Raw genomic sequence first — 11358 nt, forward strand, 5'->3', positions numbered from 1 at the left:
CAGACTTCACTCCTGCAGAGATTACAGCGGTGACCTGGGAGAGGTTCACCACCATGTTCCGAGATGAGTATTGTGACACCAGTCAAAGTTTGGTCAAAAATAAATTAATCAATAATCGTAATTGGGATGGACCAAGTGGTAGAGTTTGTAACAAGGTTTCCAAAAACATAAAGAACACTGAAATCCGAGTTATAACGAAGAAGTTATGACCAATCGAAAATCCGCGATAAAACCGGCAAAACACTGTTCATTGTAAAAAGCGAATTTTCGATAAAAAACTTTTTAGCCTTAACAATCTAAATAAAACTTATAGAATATGTTAAACCGAGAACGTTCATAAAAAGAACGTGAAAATCCGACTTCGTATGAGAAAGTTATGATTTTTCGAAGTTTCGGTTTAGCAGTAGACAGCTAAAAATTCGAAATATAAATCGATCGATATTTAGCCGACGCAAATTAAACGAGAATCGAAGGTCTCGTCAAAAGTAGCACAACGGTAAAAAGACAGACGAAAACGGACGTCGGATGAAGAAGTTATGAATTTTTAACGGATTCCCGTCCCGGTCTGTTTAAAATAATAATATTAAAAATAAAGTCAAAACCAGCCGACGAAGTCTAAATGAAAGTCGTAGGGTATGATTTTACCTACGCATGCATATAAAGAACGTCAAAAACGGAGCTTGTATACGAAAGTTATGAATTTCGCAAGTTTTTGGCACAAAAATTGAGAAATTGTGGATAACCGAGAAATTTCGCATGTCACTCTTCGGACACGTCATCATCACGTGCGAACCTCCACGTGTCATCCTCTGGTTGGACCGCAGTTCACGTGTCACCTTCTGAGTGGACCGCAGCCGAGGTCCAATACGCTTCGGACAGCACTCGCATGAGACACTCCTCGGATGACCCTTCGCATGCGTGGCCTTCTCCCATTGGACCGAAGTCTGGTCCAGTCCGAAGCCTCCAGCTGTCCGAACCGAAGCCACCGCCTCGCCACCGGGTCCGAGCCTCGCACGTGTACACTCCGCATGTCCGACGCGTGTCCTGCTGACTCCTCACCCTCGCCAGGTGGCTGCTGACTCACCATCTCGGACCGCACCCTCGCACCCCTATATAAAGGGTGCAAGACTTCTCGGCTAGAGAGGATTTTTCACCCCTAAATTCCCCATTTTGCACCATTTCGCCCCCTCGACTTTCTCACGACCCCCCAAGGCCCCGGTATCGTGTCTAAAGCCCGAAGCAAGCCCCGGAACCCCGGAATTCTCGAGAAGTCATCCTCTCTCCTGTCGAAACTCTGCCCGGTTTGAGCCGGTTTCTCGTTAAATAAACTCTTTACGGGAAACGAAACGCTGCCCGAATCACCGCTTATCAAAGTGAGTTCATACCCCTATAATTTACCTTTTCAATGGTTTTTATATGCTTTTTAGGAATACAAGTTTAACACAATATTAAATTGTGTTAATAACTGTATGTGATAATAATCACACAAATGTTTCCGTATGCTTTTAAGAGTTATCAAATACTTTCAAAATAACGTGAAGCCATGTTAAATCTTTAAAGTCATGTAAAAACTCCGTTAAAATTCTTTGAAAAATGTTTTATAAGCTATTTCAAAGTATAAATGCCAAAATCATGTTTATATATGTATAAATATATAAATAAGATTTGAAGGGCTTAGGACTAATGAATTATCCTATATCCTTTTCCTCGTTTGGATGTGGAATTAGGGTTGTGTTATTTGTCCGAAGGTCGTTTCCTTCTTAATTATATATATATTATACATATATGAGTCTAAAAGGCTACTCCTTTTAGTATCATTACGTTTGTATCAGGCTGAGCAAATGTGATATTCCATAAGAATTCATGCTAATCAGATAGAATATATAAATTATAATAGGTATAATTTATGATTTAAAACTAAATATACAAGTATGATCCACGACTGTATACTTCCCAAGGAAATTACCAATATTCATTCAACTATACCAAGATATGTATAATACCTTTAATATACAAACAACATATTAAAGAAGTAAAGATACATCATACATGGTTTGCATTAACAAAGGTACTATACAGAGTACCAGGGTTAGCAAACACGTGGTTATGCCGGGTTTGCATTAGCAAAGGTACTATACAGAGTGCCCGAGTTAGCAAACACGAGGTAATAATACATCCTGCCGAGTTTGCATTAGCAATGGTACTATACAGAGTACCAGAGTTAGCAAACACGAGGTAATAATACACAATTCCGGGTTTGCATTAACAATGGTACTATACAGAGTACCTGAGTTAGCAAACACGAGGTAATAATTCATGATGTAAGTATACTAGAATACACTGTTTTACAAGAAACTAGGGTTTTGATTCAAGAATATACTGTCAATCATTATTTCAGAATGATTGGGTTTTCAAAACTAATATACATGTAACGTTTAATATGCTTTTTATGAGACTCTATATTCAGGTTGTTTAATTCATTTTAGACAACATAGGAAAGTCCTGACATTATAACCAGAATCTCCAGCCGGGGATCGAAACAAGTGTGTGTAGATCTATATCGGGATTGACAACCCTGCACTCAGGTTGCTAGCTACAGTCCGGCATACACGCCGATGAGTGACAATTGTTATCACCAGTTTAAACGCCCACAAAGCGTTTGTTTCAGGCCATCCGTCATAGTATGGTTATAATAACTACTCATTAAGAAGATATTAACAATACGTTAGTGTATAAATAAATAAACGAAAGTACACCTTCAAAGTACCAGTTTATAGAATACAAAATACAATGGTTTAATACAGTTTTCATTAACACCTGGTGGAGCCAGGCACACTCTCAAATACAAGTTTTCAGATAGGAATACAAATACAAAACAGTAATACAAAGAGAACGGTTTATAGAATTAAACCACTTATCAAATGGAACTTAGTCATTCAATCTCTGTAAACTAGTATAACATAAAAGACCTTTAGTGGTTAATTCTATAATTCCTTAGTTATTACATCATAGTTATACATAAGTAATGCTCGATTGACAGTGAAGTGTGTGACTTCTGCCTTACTTCCTGTTCCTTGTTTGGTTGTGGGCTTAGGGCAGATACACCCAGTTGACTGTCCATTCGATATGGTGTTATGTATAATCAGTATAAACTAAGAAATTACAGAGGGAAACTATTGAGGTTATCAATCTAGCACCTCAGGAAATATAGGATTTCCTGGAGAAACCAGTGAACTTATTCAAAGAACTTAGGGTATACTTAACAGAACTAAAATACTTATGAACTCACCAGCTTAAATGCTGATCTACTCTTTCCAAATAACTTGTATTCTCAGGAATCCAGTAGACAGGTACACTCCTGAAGCTTTTGAGAAGACTACCTAGTACCGTACCGCGACTCTTGTCTTCTACTGTACCTACTTTAGTGTTTGAATATGTAATGTTTAAACACTTATGTAAAACTTATACTTATTAATGCAATGGTTGTTTGTACTTTGATTACTATATTGCATGTGTTGTGATACTTACCTAAAGTCCTCCGCCCCCGAACGTTTCCGCCGTTCTGGTTTGGGGGTGTGACAAGTATGTTCCCCCGGTGGAGAGGGAACGGTTGGCGTAGGAGTTCTTGTCCCTCAAGCAGGGGACGGAGTCCGTGACTGTGATTACACGGATGTTTCATGAGAGGGCGTTGTTTTGCCCTGAGCACGTGTCTACCGAGCAGGCACGTATGAGCTGATATCTGAGCATACTGAGGAGGGACATTCGTGAGTTCGTGGCAAACTCGACATACCGGACATTTGCCGAGCTCCAGGCGAATGCTCGGAAGAGGGAGATTGAGCTAGAGACTCAGGCCAGGGAGGAGGCCGAGTCTCAGAGGAGGGATAGGCGGCCGGTGCAGTCTCAGCCGGTAGCCAAGCGGGCAAAGCCAGCTGATTCGAGATCTGGAGGTCCGAAGGGTCGCACTTGCGGGAAGTGCGGCAAGAGCCATGATAGGGTATGCAGAGCGGGTGTGTGGTACAAGTGTGGGAAGGAGGGGCATATCGCGAGGGATTGCCCCAAGGGATTTTCGGTTTGCTTTCATTGCAACCAGACAGGCCATCGGAAGGCCGAGTGCCCGCAGCTACTACATGGATCAGCGCAGGGATCTGCACCTGCTGCTAGAGCTACCGAGGTCCGGCCAGCAAAGGCTGAGGCACCGAAGGCTCGTGGGAGAGCCTTTCAGTTGACAGCGGAGGAGGTCCGCGCAGCGCCCGATGTCGTGGCTGGTATGTATTCTTTTATTTATTTATACTAAGTTTGAGATATTGTGCTTATTCTGTGGTATGCATAGGTACTTTTCTTGTGAGTTCTGTACCTGCTTTGGTGTTATTTGACTCGGGTGCGAGTCGATCCTTCGTGTCATTAGCGTTTAGCCAGCACATCAGTACCCGACGAGAGGTGTTGAGTCGACCTCTACGAGTTTCTATAGCTGACGAGCGAGCGGTATATGCTACTGATGTGATTCGAGGATGTGTGCTCGAGATCTTCGGTGTTGAGTTCCCGATAGATCTGGTCCCGATTGCGATGGGGGACGTTTGCGTTATAGTGTGTATGGATTGGTTGAGCCGATTTGGGGCGGTTATAGCCTGCGAGCGGCAGACAGTGACGATACGAGACCCTAGTGGGGGAGTGTTGACTGTATATGGCGAGGGTAACCGATGTGGGTCAGCATTTTGTTCGGCTGCCAGAGCGAGACAGAGTTTACAACAGGGCTGCAGCGGGTTTGTAGCTTATGTGATGGATACACGAGTGGCCGCAGAGAGGTCGAGTTCGGTTGATGATGTTCCGATAGTACGTGAGTTCTCGAATGTTTTTCCCGAGGAGTTGCCGGGTGTGCCTCCCGAGAGGCAGGTGGAGTTCCGCATCGATTTGGTTCTGAGGGCAGCGCCTATCGCCAAGGCGCCTTATCGCCTTGCGCCGCCAGAGATGCAGGAGTTATCCTCGCAGCTTCAGGAGCTGCTGGGGAAGGGGTTTATTCGACCGAGTAGCTCGCCGTGGGGAGCGCCGATCCTTTTTGTCAAGAAAAAGGATGGTTCACACCGGATGTGCATTGATTACCGGGAGTTGAACAAGTTGACGGTCAAGAATCGTTACCCCTTACCAAGGATCGATGATCTGTTCGATCAATTGCAGGGAGCGTCTTGGTTCTCCAAGATAGATTTGAGGTCTGGATATCATCAGATGAGGGTACGAGATGAGGATATCCAGAAGACGGCGTTCAGGACTCGTTATGGTCATTACGAGTTTGTGGTGATGCCTTTTGGACTCACCAATGCACCGGCAGCGTTCATGGATCTCATGAACAGGGTGTGCAGGCCGATGTTGGATCGATTGGTGATCATGTTCATCGACGATATTCTGGTGTATTCGAGATCCCGAGAGCAGCATGAGGAGCATTTGAGGGAGGTCCTCGGGGTTTTGAGATCGGAGAGGCTTTGCGCCAAATTCTCCAAGTGTGATTTCTGGTTACGAGAGGTCCAGTTCTTGGGGCATCTCGTTAATCAGAATGGGATATTGGTCGATCCGGCAAAGATTGAGGCAGTGATGAGTTGGGAGGTGCCGAGGCCCCCCACCGAGATTAGGAGTTTTCTGGGGTTGGCCGGCTACTATCGGAGATTTATCAAGGATTTCTCCAATATTTCCGTGCCATTCACCAGGTTAACCCGGAAGGGCGTTGCTTTTACGTGGGGTCCAGAGCAGCAGACCTCGTTTGAGACTCTTCGCCAGAAGCTGTGCGAAGCCCCGGTGTTAGCCCTTCCAGAGGGAATGGAGGATTTCGTGGTGTATTGTGACGCATCGATATCGGGGTTGGGTGCGGTGCTTATGCAGAGAGGGCACGTGGTAACGTACGCATCGAGGCAGCTGAAGCCTCACGAGGTGAGGTATCCCACCCACGATTTGGAGTTGGGGGCCGTGGTGTTCGCCCTCAAGATATGGCGTCATTATTTGTATGGGGTTCGGTGTATCATATACACGGACCACAAGAGTTTGAAGTACTTGATGGATCAGCCCAACCTGAACATGCGCCAGAGGAGATGGTTTGATGTGGTAAAGGATTATGACTGCGAGATCCTGTACCACCCGGGCAAGGCTAACGTTGTAGCCGATGCCCTGAGCCGTAGGGCGGAGAGTGCTCCGATACGAGATATTTGTATGAGGATGACGGTGATGACTCCGGTGTTGGATACCATCCGAGAGGCCCAGGCAGAGGCTGTGAGACCGGAGAATCGCAAAAGGGAGCGGGTGATTGGTTAGGTGCCCGAGTTTGTGACGGATGGCTGAGGGCTCATGACCTTTCGTGGTCGGATTTGGGTGCCGTATACGGGCGGGGCACGTAGCACCCTGATGGAGGAGGCGCATAGATCGAGATTCTTGATCCACCCCGGGGCCACGAAGATGTATTTGGACCTGAAGAAAGACTACTGGTGGCCCTGTATGAAGAGGGATGTTGCATGGATAGTAGAGAGGTGCTTGAACTGTCGTCGGGTCAAGGCCAAGCACCAGCGCCCGCATGGCAAGTTGCAGCCACTGGAGGTACCCTAGTGGAAGTGGAAACATATTTCTATGGATTTTATCACCAAATTGCCGAGAACCGCGAGGGGTGTTGATGCAATTTGGGTGATTGTGGACCGGCTAACGAAGAGCGCTCACTTCCTTGCTATCAGTGAGAGCTCTTCTGCGGAGAGGCTGGCAGGGATATATGTGAGGGAGGTGGTGTCGCGGCATGGAGTGCCGGTCTCAATTGTGTCAGATCGAGACGTACGTTTCACTTCCAGATTCTGGAAGAAGTTCCATGATGAGTTGGATACAAGATTGCATTTCAGCACTGCTTACCACCCCCAAACGGACGGACAGAGTGAACGGACGATTCAGACACTTGAGGATATGCTTCGAGCATGTGTTATGGACTTCGGTGGAAGTTGGGATACATACCAACATTTGGCTGAGTTTTCCTACAACAACAGCCACCATTCGAGTATTGGTATGCCTCCCTTCGAGCTTTTGTATGGGAGGAGGTGTCGAACTCCCATCTGTTGGGGAGAGGTAGTGTAACATCCGGATTTCCAGGAACATTATCGTGTATGTTAATCTTGTGATTTAAGGAGGGACTCGACGAGTTGAGGGACCAACTCGCCGAGTCGAGTCGAGTTAATCACGTGAATTTAATGAATGGACTCGACGAGTCAGAGGAGGGACTCGCCGAGTAGGTGCTGGGCAGAGAAACCCTAATTTCCCGGGTTTGAGACCTATTTAAAGGAACTTATAGCCTCATTTGCGGCTACCCTTCCTTGAGAGAAAACCCTAAACGTGTATGGAGAGCCATGAGAGTCTTAGAAGCTAAAACTTGGAGTAAACTAGTGCATCTCTTGAGGAGAAGAGGAGATCACCCATCAAGGGAGCTAGAGAATCAGTGGATCTGGTGTAACTTCATGCAAGGGCTTGAGTAAGAGGTAAAAGCTTGCACCTTTCTTGTTGTTTTGCTTAGATCTTATAGATATGGAATATTAGGGTTTCTTCCACCATTGTTGGGACTTTGTATGCATAAGGTCTCTCATGAGGCCTAGACTTCAGATCTGGACCTTGTGAGGTCCAGAGAGTCCAAAGATTATAGCTTTAGTTAACCATAGAAGAGTTATTATGGTTAATCATCCTTGTTAGAGTTATATTGGCATTATGAGCTTTATATGCCATGTTTAAACGTAAAGCTTGCAGCTTTACGTGACATTCGACCCTTAGGATGGTAGATCTAGTGTTTGGGGTGATGGATCTGCCTCAAATCGGCTGAATGAACATTTGGTCTGAATGAACTCGCCAAGTCGATGAGCCGACTCGACGAGTTGGTTAGGGTTTGTCCCGAGGAACCGAATCAGGCGATAGCTCGACGAGTTGGGGGTCAACTCGACGAGCTGAGCTGGACTGTCACGAGATTTCTGAGGAAAGTAAGTGGACTCGACGAGTCGCAAGGGTGCACTCGGCGAGTCGGGTCAAACATGGACTGTTGACTCGAGTTTGACTTCTGTTGACTTTGGGGTTTGATCAACATAAGTAGTAGAGACCATGGAGGGGTAAAATGGTCTTTTATCCACTTCAAAGAGTTAAAGAGAGGAAGAATAACCTTCGGTCATTAGAGTTGTGATTAGAGTATCACTTAGAGATATTCATCCCTTGTGTTAGGTGGAGGCTAGTTCGAGATTCGGGAGCGGGGTCTTTACTTGCTGCTGGTCAGGTGAGTCTTCTCACTAGACTTTACCTTGAGTGGTAATTAGAGTTATGTGACAGAGTATCTTGTATGTTATGTATGTGATGTATTGCACTGCATTATTTCTATGTGATTTATGTTGTGTGTATCCCAGAGTTTACAGAGTTAGGACCAGAGGGTCCACAGAGTTAGGACCAGAGGGTCCACAGAGTTAGGGCCAGTAGGCCCACATAGTTATAGCCTCGAGTGACTAATATGTGCTATATGTGGTATTTTGGGGAACTCACTAAGCTTTGTGCTTACAGTGTTATGTGTTTCAAGTTTTCTCAGGATCGCGGGACGGCACCGGTTTGATTGTACACACCAGAGAAAGAGTTGTATTTTGAGGATCCTGGATTATTAATGGAGTTGTGCTTGTATTTTGAATAAACGAGATTTCTACACAATATGTTATGAAAAGTATGCGATTTTGAAATGAAAAATCTGTTTGAAAAATTACGGTGTTACAGGTAGGGCAACGAGTGATGGGTAGCACTGAGATAGTGCTTAAGACGACTGAGCAGATACAACAGGTCAGACAGAGGTTACTGACAGCCCAGAGCCGTGAGAAGAGTTATGCGGATAGACGACGATCCGAGCTCGAGTTCCAGGTTGGAGATTTCGTACTCCTGAAGGTATCTCCTTAGAAAGGAGTGATCCGGTCAAGGAAGAGGGGCAAGCTGGGGCCCCGATACATTGGTTCGTTCAGGGTGACCACGTGGGTAGGTAAGGTAGCATACCGTCTGGAGCTACCCGAGGAGTTGAGTCAGATCCATGATACCTTCCATGTATCCCAGTTGAGGAAGTGTATAGCCGATGAAACGACGGTTGTGCCGCTAGAGGATATTCAGGTGGACGCGAGTTTGAATTACATTGAGAGGCTGATCGCGATCTTGGATCGGAAGATCAAGGTGCTGAGAAACAAGGAGGTGCCCCTACTTCAGGTCCAGTGGCAACATCGGAAAGGGTCCGAGCTGACTTGGGAACCGGAGACAGAGATGCGGGAGCAGCATCCAGAGCTGTTTGCACAGTAAGATTTCGAGGGCGAAGTCTGATTCTAGTGGGGGAGAATTGTAACATCCGAATTTTCAGGTATGTGTTTCAGGTACCAGCGAGGATCGCGGGAAGGCGCCGACATGATTTGTACACACTGGCAGAGGATTATGTTTTGAGATTCTGGGATATGTTTTATTATGATAACATTTGACACATGAGATCTTGAGAATATTATGAGTTTTATCATGTATGAAAAATGAAAAATTGTTTTAAAATTTACGTTGTTACAGAGTCAGGTACAAGAGATGCTTTCCTGTAAGAAACTAAATTTGAACATTAGCCAAAGAGCCTTCATAGATATACAAAAGCAATAACAATGTCACTACAAATATGACCATAAGAGCATAAAACAAACTATATTTCTCAAGCAACATACAATACAGTCACTAAATATATCTAATTACAATATGATCACAAAAAGGAAATCAAGCATACAACACAACTACATATAATGCTTACTTTTTTATATAGGTTCATAAGATTAGAATCATCAAATGGAAAGTAAACTGCAAGCAAGACAAAGAGTATGTGATGAGTCCACATAGATTAAAAAATCTTGTGAAGATTGTGGTTCCTTTTCTTCCCATGTTGATAAAGACACCTGATTCAAAGAAAGTGTTAAATTTTATAAGCAATAACTAGATGTCTGAAATATAGATTCTCACTTCTCATTACCTCATAAACAAACTTTAGAAATACGAGTGTTCTAGAGGCATGCTTAATGAAATTTTCAAATATCAACTTTATTTCTGTCCATTCACATTCAGTTCCTTCTTCAATGAACTTTGATGAAATAGGCATTCGTATAACTGTAGAGTCTGATGACCATGGGACTTTTTGACCAATAAACATGGGACTAAACTGATCATAGAATCACACAGTCAAATTGGTACCTGTAATTAACAGATTCATAATAGAATACTAACCTGATTAACATAAAGATAACAGATTCATAATATATATTTAGAATCACATTGATTTTGTTTTATCTAACTATCAACTCCTATTTAATATTAATATCTATATTAACCAATAAGGAATCAACAATGGAATAAAAAATTCATAAAACCAAAAAACTACAAACAGAGAGTTTTAGAAATCATTAGGTTTAAAACTATTGACTTTCAAAATATATCATATACAATAGATAGTTCTAAACCTTAGTTGCTTTGAAGACATTTGATTACATGGTTCATCGTGAGTGAATAAATTGATTGCAACAATCGACGGTAGAAATTGATAGCATAAACCGGATTGGAAACGATTTCAGAAATTACTTGTATTAACGGTGAGAAATCGATTGTAGAAATTGATTGCGTGGATGAAGTTCGACGCCAGTGGAAAGTGATGGAGATCTGGGAGGTGCGATCGACGGCGATATAAATCGGATTGATTGGGATCCAGATTTGTAGGCGGTAACAAGATGAAATCGGCGGTGAAGTTGATTTTTGGGGAAACTGGCATCTATGACTAGAATCATTGACGTAGGAGATGCAACAATGGTGCCGGAGAAGAATATTGATTTGAGAAGCGCTGGAGAAGAAGGTCGCTGGGGGAGGGGGCAGATGGTTGGTTTGAGAGAGAGAGAGAGAGAGAGTATAGGTTTAACGATTCAATGTGATCAAGGGATGTAAATTTTGTTATCTCTAAAATGCCCTTTGATTTATTTTAATTAGATAGCCCATGTCTTATTCTTTTAATTATTTACAAAATTGCCATAAAGAATTTCAACCTTCTATTATTTTGATCTAACGGTCATTGTTTGGTTCTTAGGTTCTCGGGAAACTATAGATTCTGAAATGATTTTCCCTCTCTCTCTCTCTCTCTCTCTCTATATATATATATATATATATATATATATATATATATATATATATATATATATAGGGAAAAGTTCAATAGAAAACCATAATTATTGGTTCTTCAAGGAACCAATTTTTTTTTTCAATTTCTAGAGCTTATTCTTTATCGAAAAAAAATCTAAAAATATATAAATTCATATATTAACATTGTGAATGTGAAAA

General features: G+C 43.2%; 1 long non-coding RNA gene across 2 annotated transcripts; it reads right to left on the reverse strand.

Annotated features, from left to right (window-relative positions):
* Positions 1-9653: 9653 nt before the first annotated feature.
* LOC145126274 (uncharacterized) lies at positions 9654-10968 on the reverse strand. 2 transcript variants are annotated; one of them, XR_013716410.1, is made up of 3 exons: positions 10612-10968; positions 10010-10227; positions 9654-9935 (listed from the first exon to the last, which is right to left on the reverse strand). It is a non-coding gene; the product is annotated as an uncharacterized LOC145126274 (long non-coding RNA). The 2 variants fall into 2 exon arrangements; XR_013716394.1 differs by having other exon boundaries at positions 10494-10968.
* Between the last annotated feature and the right edge of the window lie 390 nt (positions 10969-11358).

Source organism: Lactuca virosa, chromosome 1 (assembly GCF_052849685.1).
Source record: "Lactuca virosa cultivar CGN04683 chromosome 1, Lactuca_virosa_CGN04683_v6, whole genome shotgun sequence".
NCBI lineage: Eukaryota > Viridiplantae > Streptophyta > Magnoliopsida > Asterales > Asteraceae > Lactuca > Lactuca virosa.